This window comes from Amaranthus tricolor, chromosome 16 (genome assembly GCF_026212465.1).
Source record: "Amaranthus tricolor cultivar Red isolate AtriRed21 chromosome 16, ASM2621246v1, whole genome shotgun sequence".
Taxonomy (NCBI): Eukaryota; Viridiplantae; Streptophyta; class Magnoliopsida; order Caryophyllales; family Amaranthaceae; genus Amaranthus; species Amaranthus tricolor.
In genome coordinates, this window is record NC_080062.1 from 22627567 (window position 1) to 22652950 (window position 25384).

A 25384-nucleotide genomic window follows, 5' to 3' on the forward strand; every position below is an offset into this window, starting at 1 on the left:
AAAAGTGCTAAAAACGCTTAATAACCATTAAAATATTAACTTAACACGAAAATTCTAGCATTGGACTATGATTTAAAATTCTAACCACGTCAACACACTAATATATATATATATCAAATAGTGTTGTGTGCCATTTCATGCAAAACAAACGCAGATCGAACTACTTTATGCGCGAAAGTGCCAAAAACGCTTAAAAACCCATAAAATCGCAACTTACGATATAATTTCTAACATATGACAATGATTTAAAGATCTAACCACTTAAACACAATAATATATACCAAATAGTGTTGTGTGCCATGTTTCGTGCAAAGTAATCCAAGTTTGAGCTACTTCATGTGCAAAAGTTCCAAAAACGGATTAAAACCCTTAAAATAGCAACTTAACACTTAATTTCTAGCATATGAATACAATTTACAATTCTAACCTCTTCAACACAATAATATATACCAAATATTGTTGTGTGCCAAGTATCGTGCAAAACAAACCAAATTTGAGCTACTTTATGCGAGAAAGTACCAAAAATGCTTAAAAACCCATCTAAACGCAACTTACCAACTAATTTCTAGCACACGACTAAGATTTTCAATTCTAACCACTTCAACACAATAATATATAGCAAATAGTGTTGCGTGCCAAGTTTCGTGTAAAACAAACCAAGTTTGATCTTTTTTATGCGCAAAAGTGCCAAAAACGCTTAAAAACCCTTAAAATTGCAACTTAACACGTAATTTCTAGCATATGACTATGATTTAAAATTATAACCACTTCAACACAATAATATATATGCCAATAGTGTTGTGTGACAAGTTCGTGCAAAACAAACCAAGTTTGAGCTACTTTATGCACGAAAGTGCAATAACGCTTAAAAACCCATAAAATCGCAACTTACAACCTAATTTCTAGCACAAGACTATGATTTACAATTTTAACCACTTCAAAACAATAATATATACCAAATAATGTTACGTGCCAAGTTTCGTGCAAAACAAACCAAGTTTGAGTTACTTTATGCGCAAAAGTGCCAAAAACGCTTAAAAATCCTTAAAATCACGACTTAACACGTGATTTCTAGCATATGACTATGATTTACAATCCTAACCACTTAAACACAATAAAATATACCAAATAGTGTTGTGTGCCAAGTATCGTCCAAAACAAACCAAGTTTGAGGTACTTTATATGCGAAAGTGCCAAAAACGCTTAAATACCCACCAAATCGCAACTTGACAATTAATTTCTAGCATATGACTATAATTTTAATTTTTAACTACTCAAGACAATAATATATAGCAAATAGTGTTGTGAGCCAAGTTTCGTGCAAAACAAACCAAGTTTGAGCTACTTTATGCGCAAAAGTGCTAAAAACGCTTAATAACCATTAAAATATTAACTTAACACGAAAATTCTAGCATTGGACTATGATTTAAAATTCTAACCACGTCAACACACTAATATATATATATATCAAATAGTGTTGTGTGCCATTTCATGCAAAACAAACGCAGATCGAACTACTTTATGCGCGAAAGTGCCAAAAACGCTTAAAAACCCATAAAATCGCAACTTACGATATAATTTCTAACATATGACAATGATTTAAAGATCTAACCACTTAAACACAATAATATATACCAAATAGTGTTGTGTGCCATGTTTCGTGCAAAGTAATCCAAGTTTGAGCTACTTCATGTGCAAAAGTTCCAAAAACGGATTAAAACCCTTAAAATAGCAACTTAACACTTAATTTCTAGCATATGAATACAATTTACAATTCTAACCTCTTCAACACAATAATATATACCAAATATTGTTGTGTGCCAAGTATCGTGCAAAACAAACCAAATTTGAGCTACTTTATGCGAGAAAGTACCAAAAATGCTTAAAAACCCATCTAAACGCAACTTACCAACTAATTTCTAGCACACGACTAAGATTTTCAATTCTAACCACTTCAACACAATAATATATAGCAAATAGTGTTGCGTGCCAAGTTTCGTGTAAAACAAACCAAGTTTGATCTTTTTTATGCGCAAAAGTGCCAAAAACGCTTAAAAACCCTTAAAATTGCAACTTAACACGTAATTTCTAGCATATGACTATGATTTAAAATTATAACCACTTCAACACAATAATATATATGCCAATAGTGTTGTGTGACAAGTTCGTGCAAAACAAACCAAGTTTGAGCTACTTTATGCACGAAAGTGCAATAACACTTAAAAACCCATAAAATCGCAACTTACAACCTAATTTCTAGCACAAGACTATGATTTACAATTTTAACCACTTCAAAACAATAATATATACCAAATAATGTTACGTGCCAAGTTTCGTGCAAAACAAACCAAGTTTGAGTTACTTTATGCGCAAAAGTGCCAAAAACGCTTAAAAATCCTTAAAATCACGACTTAACACGTGATTTCTAGCATATGACTATGATTTACAATCCTAACCACTTAAACACAATAAAATATACCAAATAGTGTTGTGTGCCAAGTATCGTCCAAAACAAACCAAGTTTGAGGTACTTTATATGCGAAAGTGCCAAAAACGCTTAAATACCCACCAAATCGCAACTTGACAATTAATTTCTAGCATATGACTATAATTTTAATTTTTAACTACTCAAGACAATAATATATAGCAAATAGTGTTGTGAGCCAAGTTTCGTGCAAAACAAACCAAGTTTGAGCTACTTTATGCGCAAAAGTGCTAAAAACGCTTAATAACCATTAAAATATTAACTTAACACGAAAATTCTAGCATTGGACTATGATTTAAAATTCTAACCACGTCAACACACTAATATATATATATATCAAATAGTGTTGTGTGCCATTTCATGCAAAACAAACGCAGATCGAACTACTTTATGCGCGAAAGTGCCAAAAACGCTTAAAAACCCATAAAATCGCAACTTACGATATAATTTCTAACATATGACAATGATTTAAAGATCTAACCACTTAAACACAATAATATATACCAAATAGTGTTGTGTGCCATGTTTCGTGCAAAGTAATCCAAGTTTGAGCTACTTCATGTGCAAAAGTTCCAAAAACGGATTAAAACCCTTAAAATAGCAACTTAACACTTAATTTCTAGCATATGAATACAATTTACAATTCTAACCTCTTCAACACAATAATATATACCAAATATTGTTGTGTGCCAAGTATCGTGCAAAACAAACCAAATTTGAGCTACTTTATGCGAGAAAGTACCAAAAATGCTTAAAAACCCATCTAAACGCAACTTACCAACTAATTTCTAGCACACGACTAAGATTTTCAATTCTAACCACTTCAACACAATAATATATAGCAAATAGTGTTGCGTGCCAAGTTTCGTGTAAAACAAACCAAGTTTGATCTTTTTTATGCGCAAAAGTGCCAAAAACGCTTAAAAACCCTTAAAATTGCAACTTAACACGTAATTTCTAGCATATGACTATGATTTAAAATTATAACCACTTCAACACAATAATATATATGCCAATAGTGTTGTGTGACAAGTTCGTGCAAAACAAACCAAGTTTGAGCTACTTTATGCACGAAAGTGCAATAACGCTTAAAAACCCATAAAATCGCAACTTACAACCTAATTTCTAGCACAAGACTATGATTTACAATTTTAACCACTTCAAAACAATAATATATACCAAATAATGTTACGTGCCAAGTTTCGTGCAAAACAAACCAAGTTTGAGTTACTTTATGCGCAAAAGTGCCAAAAACGCTTAAAAATCCTTAAAATCACGACTTAACACGTGATTTCTAGCATATGACTATGATTTACAATCCTAACCACTTAAACACAATAAAATATACCAAATAGTGTTGTGTGCCAAGTATCGTCCAAAACAAACCAAGTTTGAGGTACTTTATATGCGAAAGTGCCAAAAACGCTTAAATACCCACCAAATCGCAACTTGACAATTAATTTCTAGCATATGACTATAATTTTAATTTTTAACTACTCAAGACAATAATATATAGCAAATAGTGTTGTGAGCCAAGTTTCGTGCAAAACAAACCAAGTTTGAGCTACTTTATGCGCAAAAGTGCTAAAAACGCTTAATAACCATTAAAATATTAACTTAACACGAAAATTCTAGCATTGGACTATGATTTAAAATTCTAACCACGTCAACACACTAATATATATATATATATCAAATAGTGTTGTGTGCCATTTCATGCAAAACAAACGCAGATCGAACTACTTTATGCGCGAAAGTGCCAAAAACGCTTAAAAACCCATAAAATCGCAACTTACGATATAATTTCTAACATATGACAATGATTTAAAGATCTAACCACTTAAACACAAAAATATATACCAAATAGTGTTGTGTGCCATGTTTCGTGCAAAGTAATCCAAGTTTGAGCTACTTCATGTGCAAAAGTTCCAAAAACGGATTAAAACCCTTAAAATAGCAACTTAACACTTAATTTCTAGCATATGAATACAATTTACAATTCTAACCTCTTCAACACAATAATATATACCAAATATTGTTGTGTGCCAAGTATCGTGCAAAACAAACCAAATTTGAGCTACTTTATGCGAGAAAGTACCAAAAATGCTTAAAAACCCATCTAAACGCAACTTACCAACTAATTTCTAGCACACGACTAAGATTTTCAATTCTAACCACTTCAACACAATAATATATAGCAAATAGTGTTGCGTGCCAAGTTTCGTGTAAAACAAACCAAGTTTGATCTTTTTTATGCGCAAAAGTGCCAAAAACGCTTAAAAACCCTTAAAATTGCAACTTAACACGTAATTTCTAGCATATGACTATGATTTAAAATTATAATCACTTTAACACAATAATATATATGCCAATAGTATTATGTGACAAGTTCGTGCAAAACAAACCAAGTTTGAGCTACTTTATGCACGAAAGTGCAATAACGCTTAAAAACCCATAAAATCGCAACTTACAACCTAATTTCTAGCACAAGACTATGATTTACAATTTTAACCACTTCAAAACAATAATATATACCAAATAATGTTGCGTGCCAAGTTTCGTGCAAAACAAACCAAGTTTGAGTTACGTTATGCGCAAAAGTGCCAAAAACGTTTCAAAATCCTTAAAATCGCGACTTAACACGTAATTTCTAGCATATGACTATGATTTACAATCCTAACCACTTCAACACAATAACATATACCAAATAGTGTTGTGTGCCAAGTATCGTGCAAAACAAACCAAGGTTGAGGTACTTTATGCGCGAAAGTGCCAAACACGCTTAAAAACCCATAAAATCGCAACTGACAACCTAATTTCTAGCACATGACTATGATTTACAATTTTAATCACTTAAAAACAATAATATATACCAAATAATCTTGCGTTCCAATTTTTATGCGCAAAAGTGCCAGAAACTCTTAAAAACCCTTAAAATTGCAACTTAACACGTAATTTCTAGCATATGACTATGATTTAAAATTATAACCACTTCAACACAATAATATATATGCCAATAGTGTTGTGTGACAAGTTCGTGCAAAACAAACCAAGTTTGAGCTACTTTATGCACGAAAGTGCAATAACGCTTAAAAACCCATAAAATCGCAACTTACAACCTAATTTCTAGCACAAGACTATGATTTACAATTTTAACCACTTCAAAACAATAATATATACCAAATAATGTTGCGTGCCAAGTTTCGTGCAAAACAAACCAAGTTTGAGTTACTTTATGCGCAAAAGTGCCAAAAACGTTTAAAAATCCTTAAAATCGCGACTTAACACGTAATTTCTAGCATATGACTATATGATTTACAATCCTAACCACTTCAACACAATAACATATACCAAATAGTGTTGTGTGCCAAGTATCGTGCAAAAAAAACCAAGTTTGAGGTACTTTATGCGCAAAAGTGCCAAAAACGCTTAATAACCATTAAAATATTAACTTAACACAAAAATTCTAGCATTGGACCATGATTTAAAATTCTAAGCACGTCAACACACTAATATATATACCAAATAGTGTTGTGTGCCAAATTTCGTGCAAAACAAACGCATTTCGAACTACTTTATGCGCGAAAGTGCCAAAAACGCTTAAAAATCCATAAAATCACAACTTACCAACTAATTTCTAGAATATGACTATGATTTTCAATTCTAACCACTTCAACACAATAATATATACGAAATAGTGTTGTGTGCCAAGTATCGTGCAAAACAAACCATGTTTGAGCTACTTTATGCGCGAAAGTGCTAAAAACGCTTTAAAACCCATCAAATTGCAACTTACCAACTAATTTCTATCATATGACTATGCTTTTCAATTCTAACGACTTCAACAACATAATATATAGCAAATAGTGTTGTGTGCCAAGTTTCGTGCAAAAGAAACCAAGTTTGAGCAACTTTATGCGCGAAAGTGCCAAAAACGCTTAAAAACCCATAAAATCGCAAGTTACGATCTAATTTCTAACATATGACAATGATTTAAAGATCTAACCACTTAAACACAATAATATAAACCAAATAGTGTTGTGTGCGAAGTTTCGTGCAAAACAATCCAAGTTTGAGCTACTTCATGTGCAAAAGTTCCAAAAACGGATAAGAACCCTTAAAATTGCAACTTAACACGTAATTTCTAGCATATGAATACAATTTACAATTCTAACCTCTTCAACACAATAATATATACCAAATAGTGTTGTGTGCCAAGTATAGTGCAAAACAAACCAAATTTGAGCGACTTTATGCGAGAAAGTAGCAAAAATGCTTAAAAACCCATCAAAACGCAACTTACCAACTAATTTCGAGCACACGACTAAGATTTTCAATTCTAACCACTTCAACACAATAATATATAGCAAATAGTGTTGCGTGCCAAGTTTCGTGTAAAACAAACCAAGTTTGATCTTCTTTATGCGCAAAAGTGCCAAAAGCGATTAAAAACCCTTAAAATTGCAACTTAACACGTAATTTCTAGCATTTGACTATGATTTAAAATTCTAACCACTTCAACATAATAATATATATGCCAAATAGTGTTGTGTGCCAAGTTTCGTACAAAACTAACAAAGTTTGAGCTACTTTATGCGCGAAAGTGCCAAACACGCTTAAAAAAACCCATAAAATCGCAACTGACAACCTAATTTCTAGCACATGACTATGATTTACAATTTTAACCACTTAAAATCTATAATATATACCAAATAATCTTGCGTTCCAAGTTTTGTGAGAAACAAACCAAGTTTGGGCTACTTTATACGCAAAAGTGTCAATAACGCTTAAAACCTTTAAAATCGCAACTTAACACGTAATTTCTAGCATATGACAATGATTTAAAATGCTTACCACTTCAACACAATAATATATACCAAATATTGTAGTGTGCAAAGTATCGTGCAGAACAAACCAAGTTTGAGCTACTTTATGTGCGAAAGTGCCAAAAATGCTTAAAAACCCATCAAATTGCAACTTACCAACTAATTCCTAGCATATGACAATAATTTACTAATCTATGCACTTAAACAGAATAATATATATCAAATGGTGTTGTGTGCAATGTTTTGTGCAAAACAAACCACATTCGAGCTACTTTATGCGCAAAAGTGTCAAAAACGCTTAAAAACCCTTAAAATCGCAACTTAACACGTAATTTCTAGCATATGACTATGATTTAAAATTATAACCACTTCAACACAATAATATATAGCAAATAGTGTTGCGTGCCAAGTTTCGTGCAAAACAAACCAAGTTTGGTCTTCTTTATGCGCAAAAGTGCCAAAAACGCTTAAAAACCCTTAAAATCACGACTTAACACGTGATTTCTAGCATATGACAATGATTTACAATCCTAACCACTTCAACACAATAAAATATACCAAATAGTGTTGTGTGCCAAGTATCGTGCAAAACAAACCAAGTTTGAGGTACTTTATACGCGAAAGTGCCAAAAACGCTTAAATACCCACCAAATCGCAACTTGCCAAGTAATTTCTAGCATATGACTATAATTTTAATTTTTAATTACTCAAGACAATAATATATAGCAAATAGTGTTGTGAGCCAAGTTTCGTGCAAAACAAACCAAGTTTGAGCTACTTTATGCGAGAAAGTACCAAAAATGCTTAAAAACCCATCTAAACGCAACTTACCAACTAATTTCTAGCACACGACTAAGATTTTCAATTCTAACCAATTCAACACAATAATATATAGCAAATAGTGTTGCGTGCCAAGTTTCGTGTAAAACAAACCAAGTTTGATCTTTTTTATGCGCAAATGTGCCAAAAACGCTTAAAAACTCTTAAAATTGCAACTTAACACGTAATTTCTAGCATATGACTATGATTTAAAATTATAACCACTTCAACACAATAATATATATGCCAATAGTGTTGTGTGACAAGTTCGTGCAAAACAAACCAAGTTTGAGCTACTTTATGCACGAAAGTGCAATAACGCTTAAAAACCCATAAAATCGCAACTTACAACCTAATTTCTAGCACAAGACTATGATTTACAATTTTAACCACTTCAAAACAATAATATATACCAAATAATGTTGCGTGCCAAGTTTCGTGCAAAACAAACCAAGTTTGAGTTATTTTATGCGCAAAAGTGCCAAAAACGCTTTAAAATCCTTAAAATCACGACTTAACACGTGATTTCTAGCATATGACTATGATTTACAATCCTAACCACTTAAACACAATAAAATATACCAAATAGTGTTGTGTGCCAAGTATCGTGCAAAACAAACCAAGTTTGAGGTACTTTATATGCGAAAGTGCCAAAAACGCTTAAATACCCACCAAATCGCAACTTGCCAATTAATTTCTAGCATATGACTATAATTTTAATTTTTAACTACTCAAGACAATAATATATAGCAAATAGTGTTGTGAGCCAAGTTTCGTGCAAAACAAACCAAGTTTGAGCTACTTTATGCGCAAAAGTGTTAAAAACGCTTAATAACCATTAAAATATTAACTTAACACGAAAATTCTAGCATTGGACTATGATTTAAAATTCTAATCACGTCAACACACTAATATATATATATCAAATAATGTTGTGTGCCATTTCATGCAAAACAAACGCAGATCGAACTACTTTATGCGCGAAAGTGCCAAAAACGCTTAAAAACCCATAAAATTGCAACTTACGATATAATTTCTAACATATGACAATGATTTAAAGATCTAACCACTTAAACACAATAATATATACCAAATAGTGTTGTGTGCCAAGTTTCGTGCAAAGTAATCCAAGTTTGAGGTACTTCATGTGCAAAAGTTCCAAAAACGGATTAAAACCCTTAAAATAGCAACTTAACACTTAATTTCTAGCATATGAATACAATTTACTATTCTAACCTCTTCAACACAATAATATATACCAAATATTGTTGTGTGCCAAGTATCGTGCAAAACAAACCAAATTTGAGCTACTTTATGCGAGAAAGTACCAAAAATGCTTAAAAACCCATCTAAACGCAACTTACCAACTAATTTCTAGCACACAACTAAGATTTTCAATTCTAACCACTTCAACACAATAATATATAGCAAATAGTGTTGCGTGCCAAGTTTCGTGTAAAACAAACCAAGTTTGATCTTTTTTATGCGCAAAAGTGCCAGAAACGCTTAAAAACCCTTAAAATTGCAACATAACACGTAATTTCTAGCATATGACTATGATTTAAAATTATAACCACTTCAACACAATAATATATATGCCAATAGTGTTGTGTGACAAGTTCGTGCAAAACAAACCAAGTTTGAGCTACTTTATGCACGAAAGTGCAATAACGCTTAAAAACCCATAAAATCGCAACTTACAACCTAATTTCTAGCACAAGACTATGATTTACAATTTTAACCACTTCAAAACAATAATATATACCAAATAATGTTGCGTGCCAAGTTTCGTGCAAAACAAACCAAGTTTGAGTTACTTTATGCGCAAAAGTGCCAAAAACGTTTAAAAATCCTTAAAATCGCAACTTAACACGTAATTTCTAGCATATGACTATGACTTACAATCCTAACCACTTCAACACAATAACATATACCAAATAGTGTTGTGTGCCAAGTATCGTGCAAAACAAACCAAGGTTGAGGTACTTTATGCGCGAAAGTGCCAAACACGCTTAAAAACCCATAAAATCGCAACTGACAACCTAATTTCTAGCACATGACTATGATTTACAATTTTAATCACTTAAAAACAATAATATATACCAAATAATCTTGCGTTCCAATTATTATGCGCAAAAGTTTCAAAAACGCTTAAAACCTTTAATATCGCAACTTAACACGTAATTTCTAGCATATGATAATGATTTAAAATCCTTACCACTTCAACACAACAATATATACCAAATATTGTTGTGTGCGAAGTATCGTGCAAAACAAACCAAGTTTGAGCTATTTTATGTGCGAAAGTGCCAAAAATGCTTAAAAAACCATCAAATTACAACTTACCAACTAATTCCTAGCATATGACAATGATTTACTAATCTATCCACTTAAACAGAATAATATATATCAAATGGTGTTGTGTGCAAAGTTTTGTGCAAAACAAACCACATTTGAGCTACTTTATGCGCAAAAGTGTCAAAAACGCTAAAAAACCCTTAAAATCGCAACTTAACACGTAATTTCTAGCATATGACTATGATTTAAAATTATAACCACTTCAACACAATAATATATATGCCAAATAGTGTTGTGTGACAAGTTCGTGCAAAACAAACCAAGTTTGAGCTACTTTATGCACGAAAGTGCAATAACGCTTAAAAACCCATAAAATCGCAACTTACAACCTAATTTCTAGCACAAGACTATGATTTACAATTTTAACCACTTCAAAACAATAATATATACCTAATAATGTTGCGTGCCAAGTTTCGTATAAAACAAACCAAGTTTGAGTTACTTTATGCGCAAAAGTGCGAAAAACGCTTAAAAACCCTTAAAATCGCGACTTAACACGTAATTTCTAGCATATGACTATGATTTACTATCCTAACCACTTCAACACAATAACATATACCAAATAGTGTTGTGTGCCAAGTATCGTGCAAAACAAACCAAGGTTGAGGTACTTTATGCGCAAAAGTGCCAAAAACGCTTAATAACCATTAAAATATTAACTTAACACAAAAATTCTAGCATTGGACCATGATTTAAAATTCTAAGCACGTCAACACACTAATATATATACCAAATAGTGTTGTGTGCCAAATTTCGTGCAAAACAAACGCAGTTCGAACTACTTTATGCGCGAAAGTGCCAAAAACGCTTAAAAACCCATAAAATCACAACTTACCAACTAATTTCTAGCATATGACTATGATTTTCAATTCTAACCACTTCAACACAAAAATATATACGAAATAGTGTTGTGTGCCAAGTATCGTGCAAAACAAACCATGTTTGAGCTACTTTATGCGCGAAAGTGCTAAAAACGCTTAAAAACCCATCAAATTTCAACTTACCAACTAATATCTATCATATGACTATGCTTTTCAATTCTAACGACTTCAACAACATAATATATAGCAAATAGTGTTGTGTTCCAAGTTTCGTGCAAAAGAAACCAAGTTTGAGCAACTTTATGCGCGAAAGTGCCAAAAACGCTTAAAAACCCATAAAATCGCAACTTACGATCTAATTTCTAACATATGACAATGATTTAAAGATCTAACCACTTAAACACAATAATATAAACCAAATAGTGTTGTGTGCGAAGTTTCGTGCAAAACAATCCAAGTTTGAGCTACTTCATGTGCAAAAGTTCCAAAAACGGATAAAAACCCTTAAAATTGCAACTTAACACGTAATTTCTAGCATATGAACACAATTTACAATTCTAACCTCTTCAACACAATAATATATACCAAATAGTGTTGTGTGCCAAGTTTCGTGCAAAACAAACCAAATTTGAGCTACTTTATGCGAGAAAGTAGCAAAAATGCTTAAAAACCCATCAAAACGCAACTTACCAACTAATTTCTAGCACACGACTAAGATTTTCAATTCTAACCACTTCAACACAATAATATATAGCAAATAGTGTTGCGTGCCAAGTTTCGTGTAAAACAAACCAAGTTTGATCTTCTTTATGCGCAAAAGTGCCAAAAACGATTAAAAACCCTTAAAATTGCAACTTAACACGTAATTTCTAGGATATGAACACAATTTACTATTCTAACCTCTTCAACACAATAATATATACCAAATATTGTTGTGTGCCAAGTATCGTGCAAAACAAACCAAATTTGAGCTACTTTATGCGAGAAAGTACCAAAAATGCTTAAAAACCCATCTAAACGCAACTTACCAACTAATTTCTAGCACACAACTAAGATTTTCAATTCTAACCACTTCAACACAATAATATATAGCAAATAGTGTTGCGTGCCAAGTTTCGTGTAAAACAAACAAAGTTTGATCTTTTTTATGCGCAAAAGTGCCAGAAACGCTTAAAAACCCTTAAAATTGCAACTTAACACGTAATTTCTAGCATATGACTATGATTTAAAATTATAACCACTTCAACACAATAATATATATGCCAATAGTGTTGTGTGACAAGTTCGTGCAAAACAAACCAAGTTTGAGCTACTTTATGCACGAAAGTGCAATAACGCTTAAAAACCCATAAAATCGCAACTTACAACCTAATTTCTAGCACAAGACTATGATTTACAATTTTAACCACTTCAAAACAATAATATATACCAAATAATGTTGCGTGCCAAGTTTCGTGCAAAACAAACCAAGTTTGAGTTACTTTATGCGCAAAAGTGCCAAAAACGTTTAAAAATCCTTAAAATCGCGACTTAACACGTAATTTCTAGCATATGACTATGACTTACAATCCTAACCACTTCAACACAATAACATATACCAAATAGTGTTGTGTGCCAAGTATCGTGCAAAACAAACCAAGGTTGAGGTACTTTATGCGCGAAAGTGCCAAACACGCTTAAAAACCCATAAAATCGCAACTAACAACCTCATTTCTAGCACATGACTATGATTTACAATTTTAATCACTTAAAAACAATAATATATACCAAATAATCTTGCGTTCCAATTTTTATGCGCAAAAGTTTCAAAAACGCTTAAAACCTTTAATATCGCAACTTAACACGTAATTTCTAGCATATGACAATGATTTAAAATCCTTACCACTTCAACACAATAATATATACCAAATATTGTTGTGTGCGAAGTATCGTGCAAAACAAACCAAGTTTGAGCTATTTTATGTGCGAAAGTGCCAAAAATGCTTAAAAAACCATCAAATTACAACTTACCAACTAATTCCTAGCATATGACAATGATTTACTAATCTATCCACTTAAACAGAATAATATATATCAAATGGTGTTGTGTGCAAAGTTTTGTGCAAAACAAACCACATTTGAGCTACTTTATGCGCAAAAGTGTCAAAAACGCTTAAAAACCCTTAAAATCGCAACTTAACACGTAATTTCTAGCATATGACTATGATTTAAAATTATAACCACTTCAACACAATAATATATATGCCAAATAGTGTTGTGTGACAAGTTCGTGCAAAACAAACCAAGTTTGAGCTACTTTATGCACGAAAGTGCAATAACGCTTAAAAAACCCATAAAATCGCAACTTACAACCTAATTTCTAGCACAAGACTATGATTTACAATTTTAACCACTTCAAAACAATAATATATACCTAATAATGTTGCGTGCCAAGTTTCGTACAAAACAAACCAAGTTTGAGTTACTTTATGCGCAAAAGTGCGAAAAACGCTTAAAAACCCTTAAAATCGCGACTTAACACGTAATTTCTAGCATATGACTATGATTTACTATCCTAACCACTTCAACACAATAACATATACCAAATAGTGTTGTGTGCCAAGTATCGTGCAAAACAAACCAAGGTTGAGGTACTTTATGCGCAAAAGTGCCAAAAACGCTTAATAACCATTAAAATATTAACTTAACACAAAAATTCTAGCATTGGACCATGATTTAAAATTCTAAGCACGTCAACACACTAATATATATACCAAATAGTGTTGTGTGCCAAATTTCGTGCAAAACAAACGCAGTTCGAACTACTTTATGCGCGAAAGTGCCAAAAACGCTTAAAAACCCATAAAATCACAACTTACCAACTAATTTCTAGCATATGACTATGATTTTCAATTCTAACCACTTCAACACAAAAATATATACGAAATAGTGTTGTGTGCCAAGTATCGTGCAAAACAAACCATGTTTGAGCTACTTTATGCGCGAAAGTGCTAAAAACGCTTAAAAACCCATCAAATTTCAACTTACCAACTAATTTCTATCATATGACTATGCTTTTCACTTCTAACGACTTCAACAACATAATATATAGCAAATAGTGTTGTGTTCCAAGTTTCGTGCAAAAGAAACCAAGTTTGAGCAACTTTATGCGCGAAAGTGCCAAAAACGCTTAAAACCCATAAAATCGCAACTTACGATCTAATTTCTAACATATGACAATGATTTAAAGATCTAACCACTTAAAGACAATAATATAAACCAAATAGTGTTGTGTGCGAAGTTTCGTGCAACACAATCCAAGTTTGAGCTACTTCATGTGCAAAAGTTCCAAAAACGGATAAAAACCCTTAAAATTGCAACTTAACACGTAATTTCTAGCATATGAACACAATTTACAATTCTAACCTCTTCAACACAATAATATATACCAAATAGTGTTGTGTGCCAAGTTTCGTGCAAAACAAACCAAATTTGAGCTACTTTATGCGAGAAAGTAGCAAAATTGCTTAAAAACCCATCAAAACGCAACTTACCAACTAATTTCTAGCACACGACTAAGATTTTCAATTCTAACCACTTCAACACAATAATATATAGCAAATAGTGTTGCGTGCCAAGTTTCGTGTAAAACAAACCAAGTTTGATCTTCTTTATGCGCAAAAGTGCCAAAAACGATTAAAAACCCTTAAAATTGCAACTTAACACGTAATTTCTAGCATTTGACTATGATTTAAAATTCTAACCACTTCAACACAATAATATATATGCCAAATAGTGTTGTATGCCAAGTTCCATGCAACACAAACCAAGTTTGACCTACTTTATGCGCGAAAGTGCCAAACACGCATAAAAACCCATAAAATCGCAACTGACAATCTAATTTCTAACAGATGACTATGATTTACAATTTTAACCACTTAAAAACAATAATATATACCAAATAATCTTGCGTTCCAAGTTTTGTGCAAAACAAACCAAGTTTGGGCTACTTTATGCGCAAAAGTGTCAAAAACGCTTAAAACCTTTAAAATCGCTACTTAACACGTAATTTCTAGCATATGACAATGATTTAAAATGCTTACCACTTCAACACAATAATATATACCAAATATTGTAGTGTGCAAAGTATCGTGCAAAACAAACCAAGTTTGAGCTACTTTATGTGCGAAAATGCCAAAAATGCTTAAAAACCCATCAAATTGCAACTTACCAACTAATTCCTAGCATATGACAATGATTTAATAATCTATCCACTTAAACAGAATAATATATATCAAATGGTGTTGTGTGCAATGTTTTGTGCAAAACAAACCACATTCGAGCTACTTTATGCCAAAAGTGTCAAAAACGCTTAAAAACCCTTAAAATCGCAACTTAACACGTAATTTTTAGCAGATGACTATGATTTAAAATTATAACCACTTCAACACAATTATATAAATGCCAAATAGTGTTGGATGCCTTGTTTTGTGCAAAACAAACCAAGTTTGATCTTCTTTATGCGCAAAAGTGCCAAAAACGCTTAAAAACCCTTAAAATTGCAACTTAACACGTAATTTCTAGCATATGACTATGATTTAAAATTATAACCACTTCAATACAATAATATATATACCAAATAGTGTTGTGTGACAAGTTCGTGCAAAACAAACCAAGTTTGAGCTATTTTATGCACGAAAGTGCAATAACGCTTAAAAACCCATAAAATCGCAACTTACAACCTAATTTCTAGCACAAGACTATGATTTACAATTTTAACCACTTCAAAACAATAATATATACCAAATAATGTTGCGTGCCAAGTTTCGTGCAAAACAAACCAAGTTTGAGTTACTTTATGCGCAAAAGTGCAAAAAAACGCTTAAAAACCCTTAAAATCGCGACTTAACACGTAATTTCTAGCATATGACTATGATTTACAATCCTGACCACTTCAACACAATAACATATACCAAATAGTGTTGTGTGCCAAGTATCGTGCAAAACAAACCAAGTTTGAGGTACTTTATACGCGAAAATGCCAAAAACGCTTAAATACTTAAATACCCACCAAATCGCAACTTGCCAACTAATTTCTAGCATATGACTATAATTTTAAATTTTAACTACTTCAAGACAATAATATATAGCAAATAGTGTTGTGTGCCAAGTTTCGTGCAAAAACAAACCAAGTTTGAGCTACTTTATGCGCAAAAGTGCTAAAAACGCTTAATAACCATTAAAATATTAACTTAACACGAAAATTCTAGCATTGGACTATGATTTAAAATTCTAACCACGTCAACACACTAATATATATACCAAATATTGTTGTGTGCCGACTTTCATGCAAAACAAAACGCAGTTCGAACTACTTTATGCGCGAAGTGCCAAAAACGCTTAAAAACCCATAAAATCACAACTTACCAATTATTTCTAGCATATGACTATGATTTTTAATTCTAACCACTTCAACACAATAATATATACCAAATAGTGTTGTGTGCCAAGTATCGTGCAAAACAAACCATGTTTGAGCTACTTTATGCGTGAAAGTGCCAAAAACGCTTAAAAACCCATCAAATCGCAACTTACCAACTAATTTCTATCATATGACTATGCTTTTTGATTCTAACGACTTCAAAAACATAATATATAGCAAATAGTCTTGTGTGCCAAGTTTTGTGCAAAACAAACCAAGTTTGAGCAACTTTATGCGCGAAAGTGCCAAAAAACGCTTAAAAACCCATAAAATCGCAACTTACGATCTAATTTCTAACTTATGACAATGATTTAAAGATCTAACACACTTAAACATAATAATATATACCAAATAGTGTTGTGTGCCAAGTTTCGTGCAAAACAATCCAAGTTTGAGCTACTTCATGTGCAAAAGTTCCAAAAACGGATAAAAACCCTTAAAATAGCAACTTAACACGTAATTTCTAGCATATGAATACAATTTACAATTCTAACCATCTTTAACACAATAATAAATACCAAATAGTTGTTGTGTGCCAAGTTTCGTGCAAAACAAACCAAATTGAGCTACTTTATGCGAGAAAGTACCAAAAATGCTTAAAAACCCATCAAAAACGCAACTTACCAACTAATTTCTAGCACACAACTAGATTTTCAATTCTAACCACTTCAAAACAATAATATATAGCAAATAGTGTTGCGTGCCAACTTTCGTGTAAAACAAACCAAGTTTGATCTTCTTTATGCGCAAAAGTGCCAAAAACGCTTAAAAACCCTAAAAATTGCAACTTAACACGTAATTTCGAGCATATGACTATGATTTAAAATTTTAACCACTTCAACACAATAATATATATGCCAAATAGTGTTATATGCCAAGTTCCGTGCAACACAAACCAAGTTTGAGCTACTTTATGCGCGAAAGTGCCAAACACGCTTAAAAACCCATAAAATCGCAACTGACAACCTAATTTCTAGCACATGACTATGATTTACAATTTTAACCACTTAAAAACATAATATATACCAAATAATCTTGCGTTCCAAGTTTTGTGCAAAACAAACCAAGTTTGGGCTACTTTATGCGCAAAAGTGTGTTCAAAAACGCTTAAAACCTTTAAAATCGCAACTTAACACGTAATTTCTAGCATATGACAATAATTTAAAATCCTTACCACTTCAACACAATAATATATACAAAATATTGTAGTGTGGCAAAGTATCGTGCAAAACAAACCAAGTTTGAGCTACTTTATGTGCGAAAGTGCCAAAAATGCTTAAAAACCCATCAAATTGCAACTTACCAACTAATTCCTAGCATATGACAATGATTTACTAATCTATCCACTTAAACAGAATAATATATATCAAATGGTGTTGTGTGCAAAGTTTTTGTGTAAAACAAACCACATTCGAGCTACTTTATGTGCAAAAGTGTCAAAAACGCATAAAAACCCCTAAAATCGCAACTTAACTCGTAATTTCTAGCATATGACTATGATTTAGAATTATAACCACTTCAACACAATAATATAAATGCCAAATAGTGTTGGTTGCCATGTTTTGTGCAAAACAAACCAAGTTTGATCTTCTTTATGCGCAAAAGTGCCAATAACGCTTAAAAACCCTTAAAATTGCAACTTAACACGTAATTTCTAGCATATGACTATGATTTAAAATTATAACCACTTCAACACAATAATATATATACCAAATAGTGTTGTGTGACAAGTTCGTGCAAAACAAACCAAGTTTGAGCTACTTTAGCACGAAAGTGCAATAACGCTTAAAAACCCATAAAATCGCAACTTACAACCTAATTTCTAGCACAAGACTATGATATACAATTTTAACCACTTCAAAACAATAATATATACCAAATAATGTTGCGTGCCAAGTTTCGTGCAAAACAAACCAAGTTTGAGTTACTTTATGCGCAAAAGTGCCAAAAACGCTTAAAAAACCCTTAAAATCGCGACTTAACACGTAATTTCAAGCATATGGCTATGATTTACAATCCTAACCACTTCAATACAATAACATATACCAAATAGTGTTGTGTGCCAAAGTATCGTGCAAAACAAACCAAGTTTGAGGTACTTTATACGCGAAAGTGCCAAAAACGCTTAAATACCCACCAAATCGCAACTTGCCAACTAATTTCTAGCATATGACTATAATTTTAAATTTTAACAACTTCAAGGACAATAATATATAGCAAATAGTGTTGTGAGCCAAGTTTCGTGCAAAACAAACCAAGTTTGAGCTACTTTATAAGCAAAAGTGCTAAAAACGCTGAATAACCATTAAAATATTAACTTAGCACGAAAATTCTAGCATTGGACTATGATTTAAAATTCTAACCAAGTCAACACACTAATATATATACCAAATAGTGTTGTGTGCCAAATTTCATGCAAAACAAACGCAGTTCGAACTACGTTATGCGCGAAAGTGCCAAAAACGCTTAAAAACCCATAAAATCACAGCTTACCAACTAATTTCTAGCATATGACTATGATTTTCAATTCTAAACACTTCAACACAATAATATATACAAAATAGTGTTGTGTGCAAGTATCCTGCAAAACAAACCATGTTTGAGCTACTTTATGCGCGAAAGTGCCAAAAACGCTTAAAAACCCATCAAATCGCAACTTACCAACTAATTTCTATCATATGACTATGTTTTTCAGTTCTAACGACTTCAACAACATAATATATAGCAAATAGTGTTGTGTGCCAAGTTTCGAGCAAAACAAACAAAGTTTGATCAACTTTATGCGCGAAAGTGTCAAAAACGCTTCAAAACCCATAAAATCGCAAACTTACGATCTATTTTCTAACATATGACAATGATTTAAAGATCTAACCACTTAAACACAATAATACATACCAAATAGTGTTGTGTGCCAAGTTTCGTGCAAAACAATCCAAGTTCGAGATACTTCATGTGCAAAAGTTACAAAAACGGATAAAAACCCTTAAAATAGCAACTTAACACGTAATTTCTAGCATATGAATACAATTTACAATTCTAACCTCTTCAACACAATAATATATACCAAATAGTGTTGTGTGCCAAGTATCGTGCAAAACAAACCAAATTTGAGCTACTTTATGCGAGAAAGTACCAAAAATGCTTAAAAAAACCCATCAAAACACAACTTACCAACTAATTTCTAGCACACGACTAAGATTTTCAATTCTAACCACTTCAACACAATAATATATAGCAAATAGTGTTGCGTGCCAAATTTCGTGTAAAACAAACCAAGTTTGATCTTCTTTATGCGCAAAAGTGCCAAAAAACGATTAAAAACCCTTAAAATTGCAACTTAACACGTAATTTCTAGCATATGACTATGATTTAAAATTTTAACCACTTCAACACAATAATATATATGCCCAAATAGTGTTGTATGCCAAGTTCCGTGCAAACACAAACCAAGTTTGAGCTACTTTATGCGCGAAAGTGCCAAAACACGCTTAAAAACCCATAAAATCGCAACTGACAACCTAATTTCTAGCACATGACTATAATTTACAATTTTAACCACTTAAAAACAATAATATATACCAAATAATCTTGCGTTCCAAGTTTTGTGCAAAACAAACCAAGTTTGGGCTACTTTATGCGCAAAAGTGTCAAAAACGCTTAAAACCTTTAAAATCGCAACTTAACACCGTAATTTCTAGCATATGACAATAATTTAAAATCCTTACCACTTCAACACAATAATATATACCAAATATTGTAGTGTGCAAAGTATCGTGCAAAACAAACCAAGTTTGAGCTACTTTATGTGCGAAAGTGCCAAAAATGCTTAAAAACCCATCAAATTGCAACTTACCAACTAATTCCTAGCATATGACAATGATTTACTAATCTATCCACTTAAACAGAATAATATATATCAAATGGTGTTGTGTGCAAAGTTTTGTGTAAAACAAACCACATTCGAGCTACTTTATGTGCAAAAGTGTCAAAAACGCATAAAAACCCCTAAAATCGCAACTTAACTCGTAATTTCTAGCATATGACTATGATTTAGAATTATAACCACTTCAACACAATAATATAAATGCCAAATAGTGTTGGTTGCCATGTTTTGTGCAAAACAAACCAAGTTTGATCTTCTTTATGCGCAAAAGTGCCAATAACGCTTAAAAACCCTTAAAATTGCAACTTAACACGTAATTTCTAGCATATGACTATGATTTAAAATTATAACCACTTCAACACAATAATATATATACCAAATAGTGTTGTGTGACAAGTTCGTGCAAAACAAACCAAGTTTGAGCTACCTTTATGCACGAAAGTGCAATAACGCTTAAAAACCCATAAAATAGCCAACTTACAACCTAATTTCTAGCACAAGACTATGATATACAATTTTAACCACTTCAAAAAAATAATATATACCAAATAATGTTGCGTGCCAAGTTTCGCGCAAAACAAAACCAAGTTTGAGTTACTTTATGCGCAAAAGTGCCAAAAACGCTTAAAAACCCTTAAAATCGCGACTTAACACGTAATTTCAAGCATATGGCTATGATTTACAATCCTAACCACTTTCAATACAATAACATATACCCAAATAGTGTTGTGTGCCAAGTATCGTGCAAAACAAACCAAGTTTGAGGTACTTTATACGCGAAAGTGCCAAAAACGCTTAAATACCCACCAAATCGCAACTTGCCAACTAATTTCTAGCATATGACTATAATTTTAAAATTTTAACAACTTCAAGACAATAATATATAGCAAATAGTGTTGTGAGCCAAGTTTCGTGCAAAACAAACCAAGTTTGAGCTACTTTATGCGCAAAAGTGCTAAAAACGCTGAATAACCATTAAAATATTAACTTAGCACGAAAATTCTAGCATTGGACTATGATTTAAAATTATAACCAAGTCAACACACTAATATATATACCAAATAGTGTTGTGTGCCAAATTTCATGCAAAACAAACGCAGTTCGAACTACGTTATGCGCGAAAGTGCCAAAAACGCTTACAAACCCATAAAATCACAGCTTACCAACTAATTTCTAGCATATGACTATGATTTTCAATTCTAAACACTTCAACACAATAATATATACAAAATAGTGTTGTGTGCCAAGTATCCTGCAAAACAAACCATGTTTGAGCTACTTTATGCGCGAAAGTGCCAAAAACGCTTAAAAACCCATCAAATCGCAACTTACCAACTAATTTCTATCATATGACTATGTTTTTCAGTTCTAACGACTTCAACAACATAATATATAGCAAATAGTGTGTGTGCCAAGTTTCGAGCAAAACAAACAAAGTTTGATCAACTTTATGCGCGAAAGTGTCAAAAACGCTTCAAAACCCATAAAATCGCAACTTACGAACTATTTTCTAACATATGACAATGATTTAAAGATCTAACCACTTAAACACAATAATACATACCAAATAGTGTTGTGTGCCAAGTTTCGTGCAAAACAATCCAAGTTTGAGATACTTCATGTGCAAAAGTTACAAAAACGGATAAAAACCCTTAAAATAGCAACTTAACACGTAATTTCTAGCATATGAATACAATTTACAATTCTAACCTCTTCAACACAATAATATATACCAAATAGTGTTGTGTGCCAAGTATCGTGCAAAACAAACCAAATTTGAGCTACTTTATGCGAGAAAGTACCAAAAATGCTTAAAAACCCATCAAAACACAACTTACCAACTAATTTCTAGCATACGACTAAGATTTTCAATTCTAACCACTTCAACACAATAATATATAGCAAATAGTGTTGCGTGCCAAATTTCGTGTAAAACAAACCAAGTTTGATCTTCTTTATGCGCAAAAAGTGCCAAAAAACGATTAAAAAACCCTTAAAATTGCAACTTAACACGTAATTTCTAGCATATGACTATGATTTAAAATTTTAACCACTTCAACACAATAATATATATGCCAAATAGTGTTGTATGCCAAGTTCCGTGCAACACAAACCAAGTTTGAGCTACTTTATGCGCGAAAGTGCCAAACACGCTTAAAAACCCATAAAATCGCAACTGACAACCTAATTTCTAGCACATGACTATGATTTACAATTTTAACCACTTAAAAACAATAATATATACCAAATAATCTTGCGTTCCAAGTTTTGTGCAAAACAAACCAAGTTTGGGCTACTTTATGCGCAAAAGTGTCAAAAACGCTTAAAACCTTTAAAATCGCAACTTAACACGTAATTTCTAGCATATGAACAATAATTTAAAATCCTTACCACTTCAACACAATAATATATACCAAATATTGTAGTGTGCAAAGTATCGTGCAAAACAAACCAAGTTTGAGCTACTTTATGTGCGAAAGTGCCAAAAATGATTAAAAAACCCATCAAATTGCAACTTACCAACTAATTCCTAGCATATGACAATGATTTACTAATCTATCCACTTAAACAGAATAATATATATCAAATGGTGTTGTGTGCAAAGTTTTGTGCAAAACAAACCACATTCGAGCTACTTTATGTGCAAAAGTGTCAAAAACGCATAAAAACCCCTAAAATCGCAACTTAACTCGTAATTTCTAGCATATGAAATATGATTTAGAATTATAACCACTTCAACACAATAATATAAATGCCAAATAGTGTTGGTTGCCATGTTTTTGTGCAAAACAAACCAAGTTTGATCTTCTTTATGCGCAAAAAGTGCCAAAAACGCTTAAAAAACCCTTAAATTGCAACTTAACACGTAATTTCTAGCATATGAACAATGATTTAAAATTATAACCACTTCAACACAATAATATATATACCAAATAGTGTTGTGTGACAAGTTCGTGCAAAACAAACCAAGTTTGAGCTACTTTATGCACGAAAGTGCAATAACGCTTAAAAACCCATAAAATCGCAACTTACAACCTAATTTCTAGCACAAGACTATGATTTACAATTTTAACCACTTCAAAACAATAATATATACCAAATAATGTTGCATGCCAAGTTTCGTGCAAAACAAACCAAGTTTGAGTTACTTTATGCGCAAAAGTGCCAAAAACGCTTAAAAACCCTTAAAATCGCGACTTAACACCGTAATTTCAAGCATATGACTATGATTTACAATCCTAACCACTTCAATACAATAACATATACCAAAATAGTGTTGTGTGCCAAGTATCGTGCAAAACAAACCAAGTTTGAGGTACTTTATACGCGAAAGTGCCAAAAACGCTTAAATACCCACCAAATCGAGACTTGCCAACTAATTTCTAGCATATGACTATAATTTTAAATTTTAACTACTTCAAGACAATAATATATAGCAAATAGTGTTGTGAGCCAAGTTTCGTGCAAAACAAACCAAGTTTGAGCTACTTTATGCGCAAAAGTTCTAAAAACGCTGAATAACCATTAAAATATTAACTTAGCACGAAAATTCTAGCATTGGACTATGATTTAAAATTCTAACCAAGTCAACACACTAATATATATACCAAATAGTGTTGTGTGCCAAATTTCATGAAAAACAAACGCAGTTCGAACTACGTTATGCGCGAAAGTGCCAAAAACGCTTAAAAACCCCATAAAATCACAGCTTACCAACTAATTTCTAGCATATGACTATGATTTTCAATTCTAAACACTTCAACACAATAATATATACAAAATAGTGTTGTGTGCCAAGTATCCTGCAAAACAAACCATGTTTGAACTACTTTATGCGCGAAAGTGCCAAAAACGCTTAAAAACCCATCCAAATCGCAACTTACCAACTAATTTCTATCATATGACTATGTTTTTTCAGTTCTAACGACTTCAACAACATAATATATAGCAAATAGTGTTGTGTTGCCAAGTTTCGAGCAAAACAAACAAAGTTTGATCAACTTTATGCGCGAAAGTGTCAAAAACGCTTCAAAACCCATAAAATCGCAACTTACGATCTAATTTCTAACATATGACAATGATTTAAAGATCTAACCACTTAAACACAATAATACATACCAAAATAGTGTTGTGTGCCAAGTTTCGTGCAAAACAATCCAAGTTTGAGATACTTCATGTGCAAAAGTTACAAAAAACGGATAAAAAACCCTTAAAATAGCAACTTAACACGTAATTTCTAGCATATGAATACAATTTACAATTCTAACCTCTTCAACACAATAATATATACCAAATAGTGTTGTGTGCCAAGTATCGTGCAAAACAAACCAAATTTGAGCTACTTTATGCGAGAAAGTACCAAAAATGCTTAAAAACCCATCAAAACACAACTTACCAACTAATTTCTAGCACCACGACTAAGATTTTCAATTCTAACCACTTCAACACAATAATATATAGCAAATAGTGTTGCGTGCCAAGTTTCGTGTAAAACAAACCAAGTTTGATCTTCTTTATTGCGCAAAAGTGCCAAAAACGATTAAAAACCCTTAAAATTGCAACTTAACACGTAATTTCTAGCATATGGACTATGATTTAAAAATTTTAACCACTTCAACACAATAATATATATGCCAAATAGTGTTGTATGCCAAGTTCCGTGCAACACAAACCAAGTTTGAGCTACTTTATGCGCGAAAGTGCCAAACACGCTTAAAAACCCCTAAAATC